The sequence below is a fragment of the Arachis ipaensis genome, chromosome B05 (assembly GCF_000816755.2).
Source record: "Arachis ipaensis cultivar K30076 chromosome B05, Araip1.1, whole genome shotgun sequence".
In the NCBI taxonomy this organism is placed as follows: domain Eukaryota; kingdom Viridiplantae; phylum Streptophyta; class Magnoliopsida; order Fabales; family Fabaceae; genus Arachis; species Arachis ipaensis.
The window spans coordinates 105,180,247-105,204,582 of record NC_029789.2 but is presented as its reverse complement, the minus strand read 5'-3'; positions in this window follow the sequence as shown (position 1 = coordinate 105,204,582).

Genomic DNA, 24,336 nt, shown 5'->3' with positions numbered 1-24,336 from the left:
AAGAGACATAGAGGAGCTAAAGCACTTTATAAGATCTTCAAGAGGAAGAACAAGCCGCCATCACTAAGGTGGACCCGTTCTTTAATCTCCTTGCTCCTATTTTTTTGTTTTTCGAAAATTATGCTTTATGTTCTATCTATGTTTGTGTCTTTATCACATGATCATTATTGTCTTAGTGTCTATGACTTAAAGCTATGAATGTCCTATGAATCCATCACCTTTCTTAAAATGAAAAATGTGTTCTGAAAAAGAAAAAGAAGTACGTGAATTTCAAATTTTAAAACAGTTTAATTATTTTGATGTGGTGGCAATGCTTTTTGTCTTTCTGAATGAATGCTTGAATAGTGCATATTTTTGAATTTGTTGTTTATGAATGTTAAAATTGTTGGCTCTTGAAAGAATAATGAAAAAGAAGAAATGTTATTGATAATCTGAAAAATTATAAAAATGATTCTTGAAGCAAGAAAAAGCAGTGAATACAAAGCTTGCGAAAAAAATATGAAAAAAAAATAAAAAAAGAAAAAGAAAGAAAAAGAAAAAGCAAGCAGAAAAAGCCAACATCCCTTTAAACCAAAAAGGCAAGGGTAAAATAAAAAGGATCCAAGGCTTTGAGCATCAGTGGATATGAGGGCCTACAGGAATAAAATCCTGGCCTAAGCGGCTAAACCAAGCTGTCCCTAACCATGTGCTTGTGGCATGAAGGTTTCAAGTGAGAAGCTTGAGACTAAGCGGTTAAAGTCATAGTCCAAAGCAAAAAGAGTGTGCTTAAGAGCTCTAGACACCTCTAATTGGGGACTCTAGCAAAGCTGAGTCACAATCTGAAAAGGTTCACCCAGTTATGTGTCTGTGGCATTTATGTATCCGGTGGTAATACTGGAAAACAAAGTGCTTAGGGTCACGGCCAAGACTCATAAAGTAGCTGTGTTCAAGAATCAACATACTAAACTAGGAGAATCAATAACACTATCTGAATTCTGAGTTCCTATAGATGCCAATCATTCTGAACTTCAAAGGATAAAGTGAGATGCCAAAACTGTTCAGAAGTAAAAAGCTAATAGCCCCGCTCATCTAATTAAGATTGATCTTCATTGATGTTTTTGGAATTCATTGTATATTCTATTCTTTTTATCCTACTTTGTTTTTAGTTGCTTGGGGACAAGCAACAATTTAAGATTGGTGTTGTGATGAGCGGATAATTTATACGCTTTTTGGCATTGTTTTTAGGTAGTTTTTAGTATATTTTAGTTAGTTTTTATTATATTTTTATTAGTTTTTAAATAAAAAATCACATTTCTGGACTTTACTATGATTTTGTGTGTTTTTCTATGATTTCAGGTATTTTCTGGCTGAAATTGAGGGACCTAAGCAAAAATCTGATTCAGAGGCTGAAAAAGGACTGCAGATGGTGTTGGATTCTGACCTCCCTGCACTCGAAGCAGATTTTTTGGAGCTACAGAAGCCCAATTGGCACTCTCTTAATTGCGTTGGAAAGTAGACATCCTGGGCTTTCCAGCAATATATAATAGTCCATACTTTACCCGAGATTTGATGGCCCAAACTGGCGTTCCAAGTCAGCATAAAATTTTTGGCGTCAAAACGCCAGAACTGGCATAAAAGCTGGAGTTAAACGCCCATTCTGGCACAAAAGCTGGCGTTTAACTCCAAGAGAAGCCTCTACATGTGAAAGCTTCAATGCTCAGCCCAAGCACACACCAGGTGGGCCCGGAAGTGGATTTTGCATCATTTACTCATTTCTGTAAACCCTAGGCTACTAGTTTTCAATAAATAGGACCTTTTGCTATTGTATTTACACACCTCATGAAACTTTACACGTTTCATATTGTATTCTCTATGGCATGAGTCTCTAAACTCCATGGTTGGGGGTGAGGAGCTCTGCTGTGTCTCGATGAATTAATGTAATTACTACTGTTTTTCATTCTATCACGCTTGTTTCTATTCTAAGATATTCACTCGCACTTCATCCTGATGAATGTGATGATCCGTGACACTCATCATTATTCTCACCTATGAACACGTGCCTGACAACCACCTCCGTTCTATCTGCAATAGCTTGAGTGTATATCTCTTGGGTTTCTAATCTAAGATTAGAACCTTCGTGGTATAGGCTAGAATTATTGACACCCATTCCTGAGATCCGGAAAGTCTAAACCTTGTCTTTGGTATTCCGAGTAGGATCTGGGAAGGGATGACTGTGACGAGCTTCAAACTCACGAGTGCTGGGCGTAGTGACAGACGCAAAAGGATCAACGGATCCTATTCCAACATGAGTGAGAACCGACAGATGATTAGCCGTGCGGTGACAGCGCATTTGGACCATTTTCACTGAGAGGACGTATGGTAGCCATTGACAACGGTGATCCACCAACATACAGCTTGCCATGGAAGGAGCCTTGCGTGTGTGAAGAAGAAGACAGTAGGAAAGCAGAGATTCAGAAGACAGAGCATCTCCAAAACCTCAACCCGTTCTCCATTACTGCATAACAAGTATTTATTTCATGTTCTTTTACTTTTTACAATTAAAACTAAGAATCATTACTGATATCCTGACTAAGAATTATAAGATAACCATAGCTTGCTTCAAGCCGACAATCTCCGTGGGATTGACCCTTACTCACGTAAGGTATTACTTGGATGACCCAGTGCACTTGCTGGTTAGTTGTGCGGAATTGCAAAAGTGTGATTGTAATTTCGTGCACCAGCACGCACACTTCGCTGTGTGTGCTTTTCCTTGTTTTCTTCATGTTTTCTCCCTTGTACATGCTTTCTTCCACTTTTGGCTATCCATTCTTGCCTCCAAGGCCTGAAATCACTCACAAACCATATCACGGCATCGAATGACAAAAAAGTGGAATTAAAAATCACTAATCTAGGCATTAAAATGCATGTTTTCACATTTAGAATCAAATTAGGGACCAAACACAAAAGTATACTATTTGAGTGCTTAAGTGTGAGTTCATGTGCTAGAATCCATCCAAATCAAACCAAAATACATCAGAAAATATGGACTCATCAGGCTTTAACTCTATTTTCTGCTCATGGCTAGGCACTTGATCATCTGGAGCTAGTGGTGGTGGCAAGGTGTCTTCATCTTGTTCAGAGGGCTTCCCCACACTTACACCTTTCTCCATGTGCATCTCTTCTACTTCTTCTTGGTGAACTGCAGCTACAGTTTCATCAATGATGTTGCACTGGAAGATGGAGTGATCTTCCGGAGGGTGCTTCATGGCTTCATCCAGGTTGAAGCTTACTGCTCTGCCATCTATTTTAAAAGAGTAAGTTCCTGAGAAGGCATCCAATTTGAACCTTGAAGTCTTCAGAAATGGCCTTCCAAGCAGAATAGATGATGGTATTCCTGAGCCATTAGGGGCATATCTAAGATGTAGAAGTCAATAGGGAATGTGAGCCCCTTAATGCTTACCAGCACGTCCTCAGCAACTCCAACCACTGAGATTATGCTTTTATCTGCCAAAACAAAACATGCTACCGACCTTTTCAAGGGAGGGAACCTCAAGGCATGATATACAGATAATGGCATAATACTAACACATGCACCCAAATCACACATGCAGTCATAAAATTGTACACCCTCAATAATAATGGTAACCATGCATGGACCCGGATTACTACATTTTTCCGGTACAGCACCCATTAAAGCAGAAATAGAGCTACCTAGAGGAATAGTTTCTAAATCATGTATTTTATCTTTATTCATGCATAAATCTTTTAGAAACTTAGCATACTTAGGTACCTGCCGAATGGCATCAAAAAGGGGAATAGTTACCTCAACCTTTTTGAAGATCTCTACCATCTTGGGGTCTAGCTCCATCTGCTTTCTTGATTTCCTAGCAAGGTGTGGAAAAGGAATGAGAATGGCTTCTCTTGCAACTTCATCTTCTTTTGGTGTTCCATTCCTTGGTTGAGCCACTTCTTTTTCAACCATGTCCTGTACTTCCTCCTCTTCTTCAACATCCTCTACCTCAACAATGTCTTCAACTTGAATGTCCTCCTTTGAGCTTGGCTCCTCGTGACTCTTCTCTTGCAGTGTGGTTCTGGACCTCAAAGTAATGGCATTGATTCCACCCTTGGGGTTGGGTAAAGGTTGAGAAGGTAGTGCATTGGAGCTGGAAGGTTGATTGTCAAGAGTAGAAGGTGGTTCTATCCGAAAGATGAGAGCTTGTAAAGTAGAGGTAAGACCAGTTATGCTAGAGGTAAGTGTATTCTAAAGGTCTTTCTGTCCTTGTACAATAGAGCGAAGCATCTCATCATTGGAAGAGGAAGAGGAATAAGTAATTTGAGGGGCTTGCTGTTGGTTATTCTGAGGTGCTTGGGCTTGTCTTTAGTGAGGTACCCGGTATGTCTGGCCTTGGTTCTGCTGTTGGTATGGGGGGTTCTGTGGATACCAGTTCTGCTGATGATTGTTGTTGTTGTTCTACCTCTGATTTCCACCGTTGTCTCTACCTCCCTGGTTGTAGTTCTTTTTCAACTGTTGACATTGTTGTTGTGGAGAGGGCTGAGGTTGTTGTTGATTCAGCTGTAACTGCTTCAGTATGTTGGTCATCTCTCCCAGGGTCTTTGTGAGAGCAGCAGTCTCACTACTAGAGGAAACCTCCGCAATAGCCTTGGGATGGTTGCTCCTGTGCCTTGGCATTCTGGGTAGACTCAGCTAGATCGGTGATCAGTTGCCACGCTTCTGTCGCCGTCTTGTACTTAGTTAAAGAGCCATTACTCGCAGCATTTAATATAGTCTTGTCTTGAGGCTTCATGCCTTGTGTGAAATAGCTAATCAATACCAACTGGTCAATCCTGTGGTGGGGACACGAGTCTAGGAGATTCCTGAAGCGCTGCCGATACTCGTAAAGAGTCTCTAATTCTCCTTGGATAATGCATGAGATTTCTTTCCTCAATCTATCTGTAACTTCAGCTGGAAAGAACTTTTCCAGGAATTCCCTTCTGAGCAGATCCCAATTAGTAACGACTTCTTCAGGTTGAGTGTAGAACCACTCCCTTGCCTTCCCCTAAAGAGAATATGGGAAGGCATATAGCCAAATGGTAGTCTCATCTGCACCATGATGCCTAGTAGTTGAGCAGGTTGTCTAAAAATCTCTGAGGTGCTTTATGGGCTCTTGAGCAGGCAAGCCATGAAACTTAGGCAGTAGATGATTAGCGCAGTCTTCGATTCAAAATCTACAGCCAGATTTGGGTGACACGCTTGATACGGTTGCAGTGTAAAGTCCGGAGCTCCTGCTTCCTAGAGAGTAATCCTTCGGGGCTCCGACATGTTATCTGCACGTAAATCAACGGAATCAGTAAAAGAGGAGCTTATTTCTTCCTTAAATGGCACTTCAGATTCGCTCTCAGATAAGACTGGTGAATTGGTAGTAACAACTTCACCAACATCAGAGGCTAACCGACGCCGAGCTCGCCTAGTATGTGAAAGAGTTCTTTCGATTTCAGGATCAAATGTGACTAAGCTCGGATCAGGTAGTGAACGCGTCAATGAAAGAAACATACAGCTCATGGTAATAAAGTAAAATAAAATATGAAAATATGTAAAATTAAAAATATTTTCACCAACCAATAATTTAGCACACTGTTGCAACTCCCCGGCAACGGCGCCAAAAATTGACGGGCAAAAAATTGCCGATTAAGAATTTATAATAAGAACAGCGTTGCAAGTACAGTTCTCAACCGACGAAAATTCCGTTTATCAATTTAGAAAGAGTTGTCACAATTTAAGAATAAAATACTGGGAGTAGAATTCCCAGGTTGTCTCCCAACGAGTTGACAAAAGAGTGCTATTTTATTGATCAAAAATTTTTCCGAGAAATTTTATAGTTGGAGAACAGAAAATAAATGATTATAAATTAAAGCAATGAAAATTAATAAGAGGTTTTGTGTAATTGAAACAAAGAAGCCTTGACCAGGAGAAGATTAATTGGAAGTTCTATCCTTGTTGAATTTTCCCAAGTGTAATAGTAAGAGGTTGTTATTCTACTTAGTTATCCTTTATCTAATAAAGGAAAGTCAAGTAACTAACCAACTCTGATTCCCAAGTCCTAATCCTCTCTCAAGGAAGGATTAGAGTTAGAGACTAGAGAGCCAGCCAACAACTTCCAATTTCCAATTAACACCTGAGTATTCCAACTCAAGGGTCTCCTTTTAATCAACTCTCAAGTCAAGTTGGGAGTCTATTCCATTGACATGAATGCCATTTTCATAAACAATAAAAGGAAATGAAAAGAAGACATGGTAAATTAAATAAAATAATAACAGAAAATTAATTAAAGGTAAAAATAACTCCTTGCATTAATAAATTCCAAAATCAAAGATATCCATTTATGATTCTGAACAGGGTAAATAGGTGATTAAAAGAGTAAGGAAATAAGGAACAAACTAGAATGATGGAAACTTCAATGGAGGTAGTAACTCTTCTCAATATCCAAATCAAAAGCATAGAACTCTAAAACTATGAATATGAGGAATCCTAGAGGAAGTAGTGTTTTTCTTTCAGATTCAAAACTAAAACTAAAAACTGTGTAAATGTGATTGTGTGTTGAGTCTCTGCTTGTCCCCTGGCTCTAGTCTGTGTTTCTGGGCCAAAAATTGGGTCCAAACTCAGCCCAAAACCGCCCCCAGTGTCTTCTACGATTTCTGCACGTCACGCACGTCACGCGTACGCGTCAGTCACGCGTACGCGTCGATGGTCCTCTTCGCATGTCACGCGTATGCGTTAGTTACGCACACGCGTCGCTATGCAATCTCGCTTTTTCATGCATAAGCGTCAGGTACGCGCACGCGTCGCTGTAAAAATCTCCAAATCACGCGCACGCGTGAGCCATGCGTAAGCGTCGATCCTCGCTGGTCATCTCCTTTATTTCTTGTATTCCTTCCATTTTTTGCAAGCTTCCTCTCCATCCTTTAAGCCATTCCTGTCCTATACAGCCTGAAAACACTTAACGCACGGATCACGACATCGAATGGTATGAAAGGAGAATTAAAAATATACAATTTAGAGGCTTAGGAAGCAAGTTTTTAACCATAGAACAAAATTGGGAAGGATTTGTCAAACTATGCAAATTGTATGAATAAGTGTGCAAAGACTTGATAAAAACCACTCAAATTAGCACAAGATAAACCATAAAATAGTGGTTTATCAATGGTCAACTTAGAGCTCTTTGTGGCTTTAAGAGCAAAAGGGAGATGGTTAGTGGTTGGAATTTCTGTTCAAGGTTCATTATGGTTATATGTTCAAAGTCTAAATATAAAGGTTAGAGTCATGCTACATTAAATGAGTCTAGAAGGAGAGTTTAGTGTCTTAGTGAGGATTCAAATCAGCTGCCACCCAACTGGAATTGTCATGATCAACAAGAAGATGGGCGCAAACACAAGGTTTGGGACCCCAGAATACACATCAAACATCATCAATATTGGGGTCTTATTAATTTCTTGAGATTTCTTGGTAGATTTATGTGAATAATTTGGGATACTGGTGGATATTGGATATGCAAGTATTGGTGAAGATTCAAGGATGAATACAAGCACAAGTCACCTTGACAAGGACCCCATCAATTGTCCAACTTAAGGACAATAAATAAAAGTGTTAGGTGGGAGACACTCCACCATGGTAAACTCTTTCCATTCTCTTGTATATATAGTTGATGAAGGAATTGAGTTGCCATTGTTAGATAATTTCTTTCTTTGATATCACTCTTGTATATATTTCCTTAGTTGTTACTTTGTTTGGTTAGATTTTTACTTTAATTTGTAGGTTAATTGTTTTGAATTGCATCTCTTTTGGCATTGCATTTTTTGTTTGAATTGCGTAGTTGCATGTTAAAATAAGTTTAATTTCATGTTTAGTTTAGTTAGTTGAGTTTATTTGGTAGTCCAGTGCCTTGAATAAGGTTTGGTGGTGTTTGGATGACTGTTTGGATGTTTGGAATGCTTGGTTTGGTGCTAGAACTTGAAATATTTTGAAAAACAGAACACCTTGTCACGCGTACGCGTGACCCCAAGATTTCTGAGCGGGCCAGGATCGTGCGTGGACTGCGCCATCGCACGGTCTAGACAGTGAGTTGTGCGCGTAGGGTGCGAGAATTGTGCGTCCAGTGTAATTTCTTCCCACACGTACGCGTCACACCCTATTTTCTCATTCCACACCTACATGTGCCTGACGAGTATGCGTGGGCACCCCTGTTTCACACATTCTTCTTTTCTTCTCTTCTCTCCATTTCTTTTCTTCTTTTCTCTTCTCTTCTCTTCTCCGCATCTCCAACCATCATCCAACACCACCATTTACCATCCACCATCATTTTCTTTAGTTAGTTTGTTAGTTTGTTAGTAGTTAATTAGTTAGTTAGTTAGTTTAATTTTCTATTTAATTTTTCGTTTTCATGCTAAGTGTTGGATTATTAATCTTGTTTACTGTTTATTGCTGCTGATTACTGATAGGATGCTATTTTAGCATCGCTTTTGTTGATATTCATTGTTGGATTTCTTGATTGAGGTTATACTTTGTTGCTTGGTATTGAATTCTTCTTGCTTAATTTTGTGCATACCAAGTACTTGTACATTACCTTCAAAGCACTTTAAATCTTTTGAATTGCATGTTTGGCCACCATATGATTTGATTTCGTTATCCATCATTAGGCAAATTACTTCTATTTCATGCATTTGTTGTTAGGTGATACTTGCTTATATTGATCTTTATTTACATCACCTAGTTAATGCATTTACATGATGGAATTGTGAAATTGGATTGTAAGCTCACCTAGGAACATCTTTTTGAAATTCTCAAGCTATATGGACTATGCTTGCTATGTGATTGATTTTCAACTTATATTCTTTCTTTTCTTAAGATGCATAGCACCCATGTTCCACACTTTATGTCAATTAGGTGATGCAAACAAAGAAATTCAAGGTGTGTCATTGATTGACATGTGAGTTCCATATTTTATTTTGTTCATTGAATTCTCTTGCACCATCAACTAATGTCCATTCATTATCCATATCACGATTGCTTATTTTTGCCTGAATGCTTTTATGCTTCTTTATTACTTGTTTCTTTATCTTAACTTACAAGTTTTCTTTAAAGTATTTCAAGAACACTAGAATGAGTGAAGTGCATGATTTGTAGTTTTGACATAGCTTTTAAGTGCTAGTGTGTCTGTTCTAAACCGCGCACAACTAAGAATTCCCACACTTGTTATTTATCCATGTCACATATTGATTTACTCACTTTATTTTAGCGAACATACCTCATTCCAATAATCTATGCTTCCTTGCTTTTGCATTTACATGTCTTACTATCCTGTTTTGTACCTTTTAGGATGATTCACCATAAGCAAAAATGGAAGCAAAAGAAAGAACTTGCAGCAACCCGGTTGATCCACCAGCTGAAGGTGGCAATCCGTATCATCGTCGTACCCCTTTGCTCATCTATGAATGCACCGAGGACGGTGCAAACTTTTAAGTGTGGGGAGGTTGTCCGACCAATCGGCCAATTTTTGGGTGACAAAATTCTATAATCCTAACACTTTCACATTTTATTTTATGTTATTACTAGGTCTTTTAGAATTTATAGTTGCATTTTCTTGGTTTGCATATATATAATAATCTTAGTCAAAATAATAAAATTTTCCAAGAAAATCATTCTCAATAGGGCATTAACATTCCAATTGATTTGAGTAAAAAAAATTCATGGAACTTGCTTGAATTATATATTGTGGAACATGTTTTTGAGCTAGGAACACATAAGCTTCTAAGTTTTTGAGCCTAATGATGTGGTTGCATCATATAACTACTATTTTCCTTCTTGTGTGTTATTCTCTCTCTATTATTGTAATCTTTGATTTGTTTGATTCTTTATGTCCATTATTTTGTGTATGAATATATTTATATTATTGAGGCCATACTTTCATTTAGCTAGCTTACCCAAATAGTCTATCCTTTTATCCACCATTCTTAGCCAAGTTTGAGCCTATTTTAATCCCCTTTTATTCTTAATTTTAGCACATCACTACCCCTAAGTAAAAAATAATAAATGTCCCTTATTTGGATTTTTTATTAGCTTAGGTTAATGAGAGTGTGTATCATGCAAGTGTGGGGAAGTTGGGAACATTGGTAGAGATAAAAGTGTATTTTGAGTTTTCATTAAAAATCTTGGGAATTGGGTACATACTCATGCATTAAATGTTTAAAACCATATGCATTGATAATTTTGTATATATCTTATTGTGAAAAAAAATTGAAAAAAAAGAGAAAGAAAATAAAAAAATGGAAAAGAAAAAGAAAAAAATGGAAAAAGAAAGCAAAAAAAAAAAGGGACAAAATGCGCTAAAGTAAAGTGACGATAACAATGCATATGTGTTGTGATAAAAAAGAGAATGCATGAGTGTATGAAAAAATGAAGAATGGGTAGTTAGGTTTTACATTAGATTTAAATAGGTTGTTGGTTAGGTGAGAGCTTAAGTTAATCAAAGATTCAAATTTCAACTCACTTGACCATATGCATCCTTACCTTTACCCTAGCCCCATTACAACCTATGGGGAAGTCCTCATGATATTTGTATGCATAAATTGAATAAATGTTGATTGTTAGATGGAAAACAAATCTTGAAAAGCATGATTAGAAGAGAATTGAGTGAATCAACCCTATACACTTGAGCAACTAGAGCGGATACACATCCGGTGAGGGTTCGATTGCTCAATTACATGTTTTCACCTATGATTATCTCTATCTTGAAAGTTTGTAAATTCTTTTCAATAACTCAAATTAATTATGAATTTGACTTGGTTGTTAATACCTTTAGCCCTTATGTTCATATATGTATTCTTGAAAATTGATTTATTTTGACAAAGTAGTTGCATGCATTTAGATAGTTTGCATTAAATAAATGTTCATACCTCCTTTCTTGTCTTTCTTGGTTTAACATGAGGACATGCTACTGTTTAAGTGTGGGGAGGTTGATAAACCATAATTTTATGGTTTATTTTGTCTTGAATTTGGTGGATTTCATTAACTTTTGTCACATTTATTCACTAAAATAGCATGGTTTTGTGAATTTCTCCTAATTGTGCTTAATGATTGAAAACATACTTTTTAGGCTTTTAAATTGCTAAATTTAATCCACTTTTCTCCCATTCGATGTCTCGATATATTTGTTTGAGTGATTTAAGGTTTTAAAGGCAAGAATGACTTGAAAGAAATGGAAGAAAAGCATGCAAAGTGGAGAATTCATAAAGAAATGAGGATTTGCAGAATTCATGGCGACGCATATACGTGGCCCATGCGTACGCGTGGGAGGAAATCTGTCAAGTGATGTGTATACGTGGTCCACGAGTACGCGTGACAAACAGAACATGACCAACTTAAAGGCAATACACTGGGGGCAATTTCTGAGCCATCCAGGCCCAAATCCAACTCATTTATGATGCTATTGAACCCAAAGATTGAAAAGGGAATGAACCAAGTAGTGATAGAGTAGTTTTTACCATGTTTTAGGTTAGAATTCTAGAGAGAGAAGCTCTCTCTTCTCTCTAGAATTTAGGATAGAATTAGGTTAATCTCTCTTAGATTTAGGTTTTATTTCTTATCTTGATTTAGTTTTCGTTGCAATTTCTTATTACTACATCCTTGCTTTCTTAGTTCTTCTTGTTAATTTCTTCTATTTTGTTACTTTCATGTTTATGAGCACTTTGTTGATTATAATTTCAATTAATGCAATTTATGTTTTTATGTCTCTTATTGTTTAATTGAGTTGTTATTATTACTTTCTTACTTTGGGTAGTCATAGATTTTATATTTCTTGTTAATTTTCTATGCTTTTTATTTTATGCCTTCCAAGTGTTTGATAAAATGCTTGGTTAGATTTTAGGGTAGAATTTTGTATTCTTGGCTTGGGATGATAACTTGGGTGACTTTGAGATACTAATATCCAAGTGATTGATAATTTGTTTCCATTGACACTAGTCTTCACTAATTCAATTGGTGAGATGGTTAGGACTTATGGGATAGGATTAATAGAGCTCATTTGACTTTCCTTCAATTGTTAGAGGGATGACAAAATTAGCATCGATCCTTGCAATTATCATATTGTAGTTGGTAACAAGGATAGTGATCCTTAACCATCAACCCTTGCCAAGGCCTTTTTACCATTTGATTTCCTTTTCTTTATTAGTTAATTGTCATTTACCTTCTTGTTATTTCCATTTCTTGTCAATTGCTATCTCACCCCCAATTTTCCTCACAACCAATAATTGAGCACTTCATTGTAATTCCTAGGGAGAACGACCCAGGATTAATACTCCCGATTATTTTGATTTGTATTGTGACAACCTTGTAAACTTTGATTGAGGATTAATTGTTGGTTTGGACTATGCTTGCAATGAAATCCCTTTGAGAAATTCTAGACCGACATTAATCTTCTATCATGTATCTTCAGCTTCCTCTTGAAAAGACTTTGTGAGATTCCCTCCGGCTCTGCTAGCTTGAGCTTGTTGTAAACGCTGCCTCAGAGTCCTCTCAAGTTTAGGGTTTAGGGTTTCTTTATCCCTGTTCCTGCTCATAAACAATCAAGAAGAAAAGTAAGAAAGAGAAAAAGAGGAGGTCTCTATGTCAGAGTATAAGGGACTCCGAGTGAGATATGTTAAAAGAAAGGAGAGAAGAAGAAGTAAGCAAGCAGTAAAATAATTCGAAACTAGAAGGCAAGAATTAATCTTAAAATTTTCAAAAAGAGTTAAATAAGATTTAAATTTGAAATATTTTTATTTTGTTTTAAAAACATATTTTTTAATTAGTTTTCAAAATCTAAAAAGAAAGAAAGAAGAAGACTGAAGAAATACCAAACTTAAAAATTAAATTTGAATGAAAGATAGAATAACTAAAATTTGAAATTAAAGATTCAAAATTTAGAAAGACAACAAGATAGGATTCGGAAATTTAAAAATTACTAACAAGAAACACCAAACTTAAAATTTGAATTTAAATAAAGATAAGATAAAGATGCAAGAGTTGACTTTAAAAGTTTCCCAAAATTAAAATTTAAAAAAAAAGAAAGGGTTTTAAAAATTTTTGAAATTCAAAAAGAAAAAGAAAACAGTAAAGAAACACCAAACCTAAAAATTTAAATTAAATAAAAGATAAGATAATTAAAACGATTTTGAAATTAAAGGGAAAGATCAATAAGATGAAACTCGAAAATTGAAAGGAAAAGGTTTTCTTTAAAAAAAAAAAGAATTCTCAAAGATCAAAAGAAAAGAAAAACACCACTATGACACCAAACTTAAAATCTGAAGATCAAAGATTAAGAAAAATAGAAAAAAATAAGGACCAAAAGTTAAGAAAAATAATTAAACAAAAGCTAGTAAAACCTAATCTAAGCAACAAGACAACTGGTAGTTGTCAATCACGAACAATCTCCGGCAGCGGTGCCAAAAACTTGGTGCATGAAATTAGAACTCGCACAACTTCACCGGCAAGTGCACCGGGTCATCCAAGTAATACCTCAGGTGACTGACGGTCGATCCCACAAGGATTGTTGGATTGAGCAAGTAATAGTTATCTTGCTGGACTTAGTCAGGCGAAAATTAGAGAGAGTGGTTGTTGTTGTAGGCGCATAAAACAAGAAAGTAAAGAAAAGCAATTAACGATTGGTGAAAAGATAATATATGGAGGTAGTTAAGGTCTCGGAGATATTTATCTTTCCGAATTAATACTTCTTACTAACTATTTTAACAATGAATGACTCATTCCATGGAAAACTGTAAGTGATTAAATCCTAATTCCTTGGCAATTTAATCTTCTCTAATCCTCATCAAACGCCAGGGTCAGTGGTCATTTAATTTGGATGAGGGTGAAGTTCAACATTCTAGTTTATACCACAAAGGCCCTAATCACCCTAGATCTTAGCTGAATAGATGTTTCCATGTCCCCAATGAGTTGTGGATTAGCCATCTAGGAGATGTATTCTCAAGATGTAGTTCAATGTTATCCCGTCAAGGACTCACGAGAACTCATGTAGAAAAAAGGGTCAAACTTTCGCTCCACCCAGTTTCATTTAGATTGAAGAACGAAAATACATCTTAGAATAGAATCAAACATATATTAAAATAGAAAAATAATAATATAAATCCATAGAAATAAACAGAGCTCCTAACCTTAACCAAGAGGTTTAGTTGCTCATGACTTACAGAGAAACAAAATAAAAATAAAGAAGATCTGAAGTAATGTGTCCACTAAACCTAAGTGATTGATAAATCACTATTTTATGGTATATTTTGGACTGAATTGAGTGGATTTTGTCAATTATTCTCACACTTATTCATGTAAATTGCATGTTTTTAAGTTTTCTTCATAATTTTGTGCTATGATTGAAAACTTGCTTCTTTGGCCTTAAAATTACTAATTTGTAATCTTCACTTATTACCATTCGATGCCGTGATATGTGTGTTAAGGTTTTTAAGGTCTTTTAAGGCAAGAATGGGCTTAGAGGATGGAAAGAAATCATGCTAAAGTGGAAGGAACACAAGAATTTGGAGATTTGAGAAGCTGGTATCGACACGTATGCATGGCTGAAGCGTGCGCGTGACCAAGCCATAGTCCAAATGACGCGTACACATGGCTGACGCTTACGCGTGGCCAGTGAATTATCAAAGCGACGCATGCACGTTACTGACGTGTTCGCGTGATAAGCGGCACGTGCCTTAGTTAAGGGAAAACGCTGGGGGCGATTTCTGGACCCAAAAATGAAGACAAGAGGCTGGGAAGTGGAGCTGGACGATCATTCATCATTCATTCATTTTACACACTTTAGTTTTAGATGTAGAATTCTAGAGAGAGAGGCTCTCTCATCTCTCTAGGTTTTAGGGTTTCTTTTAGTTTTAATTCTTCTCAAATTCAGATTTCCTTCTTGCTTTAATTTAGTTTCTCTTCTACCTTTTATTATTCTAGCATCTTAGTTTATCTTGTTGATTTCTTTATTTTTCCAATTTAGTTTATGAACTCTTCTTATTAGATTTAATTGCCTTTTAATGCAATTAGAAGTATTTCATGTTTATGGCTTCTTTCTTTAATTGTTGGTTATTGATTCCTTGCATTTGCTAGTCTTAGATTTTACTATCTCTTATTAATTTTCTATGATTTTATTTTATGCCTTCCAAGTGTTTGATAAAATGCTTGGTTGGATTTTAAAATAGATTTTTGTGTTCTTGGTTTGGGTTGGTGATTTGGAGACTCTTGAATTATCAAAATCTCTTGTTAATTGGTAATTAAAGATTACCGGTTAGCTTGAACTTCACTAAATCTAGTCTCTCACTATGAGTTGACTAGGACTTGTGAACTCAAGTTGATTGTATGCACTTGACTTTCCTTCATTGGTTAGAGGTTAACTAAGTGAAGGCAATTTACTTTTACCATCACAATTGATGATGATATTGAGGATAGGACTTCTAATTCTCTCTCCTTGCTAAGAGCCTTCTTAGTTATTAGTTTATTTTCTTGCCATTTTACTTTCTTGTTTCTTATTACAAAACCCTAAAAATACTTTTCCTATAACCAATAATAAGTACACTTCCCTGCAATTCCTTGAGAGACGACCCAAGGTTTAAATACTTCGGTTTATTTTTATTGGGGTATGTACTTGTGACAAACATATTAAACGTTGACCAAGAATTAACTGTTGGTATAAAACTATATTTGCAACGCAATTTTATTGAGAAATTCTTTACCGACATTTATCCTCCATCAGTGATCTCTTCTTTAAATAGTAAATAAGAATCCTAACAGATGTTAATTTAAATTTAAATTTAAAAGTTACAAGGATAAGATAAAATAAGCTAAGGAGTTCTAAAATTCACTTTGGGGCCCACTTGGTGAGTGTTTGGGCTGATTCTTGGCGTTTAAATTCAATTCTAGGCGTTGAACGCCTAATGGAGAGGTGAGCTCTCTGGTCCTTTCTCCCTAGTTGGCGTTGAACGCCAGTTTTGGGCGTTCAACGCTGGGGCTACTTTTTATAATTTCTTGGGGGCTAAACGCTAGGTTTGAATGTTTAGCGCCAGATTTGGTAGTAATTCTGGAAAAGAAGTATAAACTATCATATATTGTTGGAACGATTTGGAAGTTAGCTTTCTAACGCCATTAAAACCACATCAATTGGACCTTTGTAGCTCAAGTTATGCTCGTTGGAATGCAAAGAGGTCAGGATTGACAGCATCTGCTATCCTTTCTTTGACTATGCACAAGTGATGAACGGATTTTTGACGGTTTAGAATTTCACTAATAAAATCTCGTTGCAAGTATAGTTTCTAAACTAACAATAATCCTCTCATACAAAAATTTTGTTTGTCACAAGTACAAACCCCTAAAATCTATAAACCGAAGTATTTAAACCTCGGGTCGTTCTCCCTAGGAATTGCAATAAAGTGTCCTTGTTATTGGTTATGAGTTGCATATTTTTGGAGTTTTGATAAGAGACATGAAAGATAAATAGAAAGGAAGTAAACTAATAGCTACAAAGGTCTTGGCAAGGTTTGGTGGTCAAGGATCTCTATCCTTATCACTAACCACAACATGAGAATTGGCAAGAATCAATCCCACTAAGTCATCCTCTAACTAGTAGTAAAGGAAAGTCAAGTGAGCTATATCAATCCAAGTCCATAAGTCCTAGTTCTCCACCAAATCAATTAGTGAGATCTAGAGTTAATGGCTCCCAATCGTCAATTACTTGGACATTAGTAACTCAAGAGTTCCTAAGTTACCTTCCCAAGCCAAGAGCATAAAATTCTACTCTAACATCCAACCAAGCATTTTATCAAACACTTGGAAGGCATAAAAAGAAAACATAGTAAAATTACAAGGAAAGTAAATCTACACTACTCAATTATAAGGAATTAAACAACATCAAACAATTCAACAACAAAGGAACATGAATCATAAATTGCATTAAAGAGAAATAGAAGAAACAAAAGTTCATCAACATAAAAGTAAATGATTACAAGAATTAAATGCAAAACTAGAGAGAGGAGAAGTAGAAAAAGAAGAATTGATAAAGGAAAAGTGAATCAAAGCATGAAATTAACCTAGATCTAAGAAATTCTAATCTAGATCTAAAACCTACTCCTAATCCTAGAGAGAAGTGAGAGCTTCTCTCTCTAAAACTAACTTTCCCTCCAAAACTAATCTAAACTAAACTAATGGTGACTCAGTCCTCCATCCCTCTTTAATCCTTGGGTTAAATAGCATCAGAAATGAGTTGGATTGGGCCCAAAATGCCTTAGAATTCGCTGGCCACGAGTTGCATTAAGTGAATCATGTGCAACCATCGGCACGTACGCGTACCATGCGCTTGCGCACTCTTATGCGCAGTGAAACTATGGCAAATCTTATATCATTTCGAAGCCCCGGATGTTAGCTTTCCAACTCAACTAGAACCGCATCATTTGGACCTCTATAGCTCAAGTTATGATCGATTAAGTGCGAAGAGGTCGGCTTGATAGCTTTTGCGATTCCTTCATTTCTTCATGAGTTCTCCATTTTTACACGCTTTTTCTCCATTCCCTCAATCCAATCTTTGCCTCCTAAATCTGAAATCACTTAACAAACATATCAAGGAATCTAATGGAATCAAGGTGAATTAAATTTAGCTATTCTAAGTCCTAAAAATTATGTTTTCACTCTTAAGCACAATTAAAGGAAAATTAACAAAACCATGCTATTCATTGAATAAATGTGAAAAAAGATGATAAAACCCTCTAAATTCAACACAAGATAAACCCTACAAATGGGGTTTATCAACCTCCCCACACTTAAACCAAGCATGTCCTCATGCTTAAACCGAGAATGAAACAAGGGCTATGACATTTATTCAATGCAAATAACCTAAATGCATCTATCTATATGAATGTAACTAAATGCAAAATAATTCTACCTACTTGGTTAAAAATAAATCAATCCTCCAAGACATACATGCACAAGTAGGGCCAAAATCATATGACGATTCATGAATCCTACCAATTCAAATATCAAAATGAAGTTCAAATAGACTTGCAAGAAGAAAGCTCATGAAAGCCGGGAATCAAGGAATTGAGCATCGAACCCTCACTGGAAGTGTTTGCACTCTAGTCGCTCAAGTGTATAGGGTCGATTCTCTTAATTCTCTCCTAATCATACTTTCCAAGATTTATTTTTCATCTAACAATCAACAATTATTCAATGCATGCACACATTCATCATGAGGTCTTTTTACAGATTGTAATGGGGTTAGGGTCAAGGTAGGATGCATATTTGGTCAAGTGGATTTAAAATTTGAATCTTTGATTACCTTAAACTTCCCACCTAACCTATGTAGCAACCTATACAATTCTAAACAAACCTAACTACCCATTCTTCACTTTTTCACATACTCATGCATTTTTTTTCTTGATCACAACACATATGCATTGATTATTATTGAGCTTCACTTGGGGCATTTTGTCCCCTTTTTATTGCTTTTTTTTTTCTTTTTCTTTTCTTTCTACTTTTATTGTTTTTTCTTTTTCTTTTGATATCTACTTATTTTTTTTTTCAATAAAGTATATACAAAAGTATCAATGCATATGGTTTTACATTTGATTGACAAATGAGCATATACTGATGCCAGGGTATTTTGACCAGTTTCACTGACCTTTTCTTTACTATTTTTAGAGTAGTTTCATGCATTTTCTTAGGAAATAAGCTAGTTTTGGGTAGATATTCACTTACACCTGGATTCAAGCATACATTGTGTATTTTACATGATTTCATGAGGATTTGCATGAGTTTAGTGACAAATTGTATGCTGCATTACCCATGACTTGGACTAGAACTTTGATGCACTCTATTGCCTGATTTCAGGACCAAAAAAAGCAAGGAATGGGAGGTAACTTGCAGAGTTAATGAGAAAAGTGACTGCCAATAACGCTCTCGAAACCATCATTACCCACGTTAAGAGTCACGTTAACTAAGTTAACGTGGGCTCTAACGTGAGACATGGGGGCACATTGGAACGTTAGGGATAATGTTGAGTGTCACTAACGTTGGCTCATCTTTTACTCATCCACGTTAGCTTCCCCGTTAACTAAGTTAACGTGGGCTCTAACGTGAGACATGGGGGCACATTGGAACGTTAGGGATAATGTTGAGTGTCACTAACGTTGGCTCATCTTTTACTCATCCACGTTAGCTTCCCCGTTAACTAAGTTAACGTGGGCTCTAACGTGAGACATGGGGGCACATTGGAACGTTAGGGATAATGTTGAGTGTCACTAACGTTGGCTCATCTTTTACTCATCCACGTTAGCTTCCCCGTTAACTAAGTTAACGTGGGCTCTAACGTGAGACATGGGGGCACATTGGAACGTTAGGGATAATGTTGAGTGTCACTAACGTTGGCTCATCTTTTACTCATCCACGTTAGCTTCCCCGTTAACTAAGTTAACGTGGGCTCTAACGTAGGAGCAATGGGGGCTTTTCAACGTTATTGGGAAAGTTAAGCCCCAATAACGTGTGCAAAGGACCTAGAGGCAACGTTAGTGGCAACGTTTGTACCACTAACGTTGAAGTTAACGTGGCTTTTACTTAGGAACATTACTGAGAAAGTTGATTGTCACTAACGTTCTCGAACTCATATTTTCACTAAACGTTAACACCCCTAACGCCCTGAGCTAAAGTCTCTGCCCACTTCACACTTTCTCTCTGCAAGTAAAGCCAAGCCCAAATGAAGAAAAGAACTGCTTAAAACTCAAGATCCAAAGGCCCAAGACTTGAAGAGCCAACAAGAAGATGAGAAGAGTAGTATATATAGGAGTAGCTTTGAATTATTTTGGGAGTTCGGGGAGTTGGAAAATAGCATAGAACTACTTCCTGTATTTACTTTCTCTGCACTTCTAGTTTTCATTATGTATTCTCCATCTTTGTTTTCATTTTCCAGAGCTATGAACAACTAAACTCCTTTCATTGGGTTAGGGAGCTCTGTTGTAATTTGATGGATCAATACTAGTTTTCATTATTCTTCTTCTATCTTTTCTCTTGATTTTACTTGAAAGCTTTCGATCTTCATCCAATTGGATAGTGATCTTGGAAAAGAAACTATTCATACTTGGATCTCTTCTGAACCTTGGAAGAAGAATGAAGAGATCAAGCTAGAAATGCTTTCTCATGCTGGACCAAATTGGGTTTGGATGGATATGTGACTATAATCCTCTCAATACTTGATTTGGGAAATGCATGTGGTATAATCAGTGACCATACTTCATCTCTTCTCATGAGCAATTGACCAAGGAATTGGCTATTGATCAAGATTTGAGAGATTCAATTACAAGAAATCGTAATTCAATCACTTAAGATTGCCAAGGAGATCAATGAGTGCATTGATTGAGGAAGAGATGAAAATGAGATTGATCCGGAGAATGCAACATCTCCTAAGCCCAATGAACTTCCCATTTCTGATCTTACCCATTCTCTTTCATTTCTGTCATTTACATTTATGAACAATTCCCCATTCCCATTTAAGATTCTGCAATTTACTTTCTGCCATTTACTTTCCCGCCATTTAATTTTCTGCAATTCTCAACTCAATTTCTGATTCGCTCAACTAGAACATTCCTCTAATTAAAGTTGCTTGATCAATCAATCCTTGTGGGATTCGACCTCACTCTATTGTGAGTTTTTACTTGACGACAAATTCGGTACACTTGCCGAAGGAAATTTGTTATGAGACAAGTTTTCCGTGCATCAAGTTTATGGCGCCGTTGCCGGGGATTGATTGTGCATCAACAATGATTAGATTGGAGGATAACTAGATTGAGCATTTTAATTTTGTTTGATTTAAATTTCTGTTTGAGTTATTTACTTCCTGTTTTAGTTAATTTCTTCCCTTACCCCTACTTTTTCTTTGTTATTTACACTTCATCGCACTAACCCACTAACTGTTTGATATATTGCATCACTCACACTAACAGTAATTCTGACAGATATACTTTCTGCACATATTCTCTTTGCTTGTACTTGTTGGTTGTATGACAGGGAAAAGAAGCGGGGCTTCAACTTCCTTTGATTCTGAACCTGAGAGAACCTTCCTTAGATTAAGGAGGGAGGCAAGAGACAAACGTGTAGTTGGTGCTGAAGAAGAGGAGGAACACTTTGAGGAATACTTTGAACCAAACATGGAAGAAAACATGGAAAACCATCATGAAGAAGAGGCTCACAACCATGGCAGAAGAGGTCGAGCAAATCATGCTGGGGAGGATAGAAGAGTTTTAGGCTCTTACATCAATCCAAACCCAGGAAACTGTGGAAGTAGCATTCAAAAGCTAACTATCCATGCCAACAATTTTGAACTGAAGCCACAGCTCATCACCCTTGTGCAGAACAACTGTTCGTTCGGAGGAAGTGTCCAAGAGGACCCAAATTAACATTTAACCACCTTCCTGAGAATATGTGACACAGTGAAGTCTAATGGTGTTCATCCTGACGCCTATAGACTGCTCTTATTTCCATTCTCACTCAGGGATAAGGCAGCCAAGTGGCTGGAATCTTTTCCAAGGGAAAGCTTGACAACTTGTGAAGACGTGGTGAACAAATTCTTAGCAAGATTTTACCCTCCTCAAAAAATCAATAGCCTGAGAGCTGAGGTCCAAACCTTCAGGCAACAAGATGGTGAGACTCTATATGAGGCATGGGAGAGGTTTAAAGACCTGACAAGGAGGTATCCACCTGACATGTTCAACGAATAGGTGCAGCTGCACATTTTCTATGAAGGGGTCTCTTATGAGTCAAAGAAGGCCGTAGACCATTCATCCGGAGGATCTTTGAACAAGAAGAAAACCATTGAGGAGGCTATAGATGTCATTGAAACAGTAGCAGAGAACGACTACTTCTATGCTTCCGAAAGAGGGAACACAAGAGGAGTAATGGAGCTAAACAATGTAGATGCTCTGTTGGCCTAAAACAAGCTCATTACCCAGCAGCTGGCTGACCTCACCAAGAAGATGGAGAGAAACCAAGTAGCAGCAATCTCCACTTCATCAACAACCCAAGAAGGAGTGAATGAAGAAGCAGAGGGTAGTCAGGAGCAAGCCAACTACATTGGGAATTCACCTAGGCAGAACCATGATCCATATTCCAAAAATTACAACCCTGGATGGAGGAATCACCCAAACTTTGGGTGGGGAAATCAACAAGACCAAAGCCTTGATCAAAGACGCCCAAATCTAAACAATTTCACATCTAGACCATATCAACATCCCAATAACAACACCTCTCCACATTCATATCAAGGCCAGAACAACCCTGCTCAACCTGACCTATCATCATTTGATGAAAGAATCTCAAGGATTGAAAATCTACTTGAAGGTATATGCAAGGACATCCAGGACAGTAAAGCATTCAGAGAGGAAGTGCAGTCAAATATGCAGAATAAGGATGCTGCCATCAAGAAACTTGAGACACAAATTGGCTATTTATTCAAGCAAATTCCCAGCCACAACCTTCGCAGTAAAACTAACTCAACCAAAAGGGAGGAGTGTCAGGCTATCACCCTTCGGAGTGGGAAGGAACTGAAGGAAACCCCCCAGAAACTACAAGAAAAGGACTCAAATAAAGAGGAAGAAGAGCAGGACGAAGCTCAAGTTCCGACTTTTTCACAAAAAGGGGGAGGAGTGCTGAAACCAGACATCCCAAGAGTCCCATACCCTCAGCAACTAAAGAAGAAGGGAGATGACAATCAGTTTTCAAGATTTTTGGAAATCTTCAAGAAGCTGCAAATCAACATACCCTTTGCTGAAGCAATAGAACAAATGCCACTCTACGCCAAGTTCTTGAAGGATCTCATGACTAAGAAAAGAAGTTGGAAGAACAACGAGACCGTGATACTAACAGAAGAATGTAGTGCTATCATTCAGCACAAACTGCCCCAGAAATTGAAGGATCCTGAGAGTTTTCAGATCCCTTGCATTATAGGGGAAATCACAGTGGAGAAAGCCCTTTGTGACTTAGGAGCCAGCATCAACTTGATGTCAGTAGCTATGATGAGGAAGATAAAGATAGAGGAGGCTAAACCAACAAAAATGGCCCTACAGTTGGCAGACAGATCGTTCAAGTTCCCGCATGGCGTCGTAGAAGATTTGCTGGTGAAAGTGGGAGGTTTTATCTTCCCAGTAGACTTTGTAGTGCTGGACATGCAGGAGGAAGCCAAGGCTTCCATCATCCTGGGAAGGCCGTTCTTGGCCACTGCTGGAGCTGTCATTGATGTCCAAAAAGGTGATCTTACTTTAAGACTACACAATGAAAAAATGACATTCAATGTGTTCAAGGCCATGAGTTACCCACCAGAACAATTGGGGGAATGCATGAGGTTAGATGTACTTGAGGAGGAAGTGCAAGAGAATTTTGAAGAAGAAGAACCTGAAGAACTTGAGAGATTGGTAGATGAGGAATCTAAATCAAGTGAAGAGGTTGCAACAGCAGAGATTCATATACAAGGTGCACCAAAGGAAGAAAACGAAAAGTCAGAAGCACCCAAACTTGAACTTAAAGCACTACCACCCACTCTCAAAGTTACCCAGTGATCATAAGTTCATGCCTCAGCCAAGATCAAGAGGAAGAATTGCTCAAAGTACTGCGACAACACAAAGATGCCATTGGTTGGACTCTTGCTGACCTAAAGGGGATAAGTTCAGCCATATGCATGCACAAGATACTGCTGGAAGATGATGCCAAACCATCCATTCAATCCCAAAGGAGGTTGAACCCAATCATGAAGGAAGTAGTACAGAAAGAAGTTATGAAGTTATGGCAGGGAGGGGTGATCTACCCGATCTCAGACAGCCCCTGGGTTAGCCCCGTACATGTTGTCCCAAAAAAAGGAGGAATCACCGTGGTTCCCAATGAGAAGAACGAATTAATTCCAACAAGGACAGTCTCAGGATGGCGGATGTGCATAGACTACAGGAAGCTCAATGAGGCTACACGAAAAGACCATTTCACCCTTCCATTCATGGATCAAATGTTGGAAAGACTTGCAGGGCACGCATATTATTGTTTTCTCGACGGTTATTCAGGATATAACTAAATAGTGGTTGATCCCAGAGATCAAGAGAAAACCTCATTCACTTGCCCATATGGAGTGTTTGCCTACAGGCGCATGCCATTTGGGCTATGTAATGCACCTACAACTTTCCAACGCTGTATGCTTTCTATCTTTTCAGATATGATAGAAAAATTCATTGAAGTTTTTATGGATGATTTCTCGGTATTCGGAGATTCCTTCCCTAGTTGTCTACATCACCTCGCCTTGGTATTGA